The sequence below is a fragment of the Vombatus ursinus genome, unplaced genomic scaffold (genome assembly GCF_900497805.2).
Source record: "Vombatus ursinus unplaced genomic scaffold, bare-nosed wombat genome assembly UNPS02011591.1, whole genome shotgun sequence".
In the NCBI taxonomy this organism is placed as follows: Eukaryota; Metazoa; Chordata; class Mammalia; order Diprotodontia; family Vombatidae; genus Vombatus; species Vombatus ursinus.
Window position 1 is genome coordinate 4,826,905 of NW_020951369.1, and position 1,173 is coordinate 4,828,077.

Consider the following 1,173-nt stretch of genomic DNA (forward strand, 5'->3'; position numbering starts at 1 on the left):
GATTTGGAGAATTTGCTATGTATCAACATAGTTGCTGAGTTTCCCACCTAAGAACTAAAGCAGTGTCTTCCTTTAATTTTTTGCTTACACACTGGTTTGAGTTAATTCATGGCATTGAAAAGTATAGAGGGCCATAATCAACATGAAATATACCACTGTCCAGACAAGATGCCTTGGAATCCACTGGCAACTGACATGTTGTGCCAAGTCCTTCTTACACAGAATGGTTTTTACCTCTCTTAGGTGAGCATCGTTGTAACTGGAAGCTATCCTATCATCAGAAAACAGATTTTCAGGTATATCAATAATAAGGAATGTGTAGCAACAACTAGAGATATCACAGACTTAGTAATTCCTGACATAATTTCTATGACATCATTTCTGTGATATCCACATCATTTCCACCAGAGCTTAGTTCAGGGCATCTGAATTTGCTATTTCTACACTTACCAAATTAGGATAGAAATGTCAAAATTTACACTCCCTGAGAAAACTTACCAATAAGATGGCAGATATTGGAGAATAACCAATGCCAAAGGTGAAACGGAAGAAGTTCAGAGGTCTGGAGTTGCGGGAGAGTTTTCCATCATCAGCCCCAGTCAAGTGTATGCACCACGTGCATCACATTCTTGACTATTTCAGAGTACGTGAGAGAGCATTACACCTTCCACCTCCTTTACCACAAGGGCAAAATCTTTAAGGTCACCATTCTAGATTTCCTATGATGTGTCTCACATTCAAGACCTCTACAACCTGAATGAGGATCTCAAATCTATCTTCCTAGACCAACCAAGCATCAGAACAGAAAAACAAAAAATGAATTGGCAGTGATGGAGAAAAATGAAGATTCAGCAGATAATGATGAATATGAAGAAAGAAGGAGAGTCTTAGACATCCCTAGGTCCACTGGCCATCAGCAAATTTTAATACTCTTTGAAATACTGGATGAGAACTGATCGAGTCAATCAATTTCTGAATAATGTAAATAACTAAACCGTTCCAATCACATTGCCGGACGATGATTGGAAGCATTGCGGCAAAGATCCTGTTTCTATCAGATACATGTCTTGGCAATTGGTTTAAGTTGTTTTTATTTTCTACAAGACAAGGAAAAGGAAAGTTTCTTTCCTGTTTTTTTTCTTTTCCCCCTAAGTCAAATGGAAATTGTTCACA

At 38.0% G+C, this 1,173-nt stretch overlaps 1 pseudogene; it reads left to right on the top strand.

Moving 5' to 3' along the window:
* Window positions 1-956, top strand: part of LOC114039054 — an 8,449-nt pseudogene extending 7,493 nt beyond the window's left edge.
* The last annotated feature ends 217 nt before the right edge of the window (window positions 957-1,173 follow it).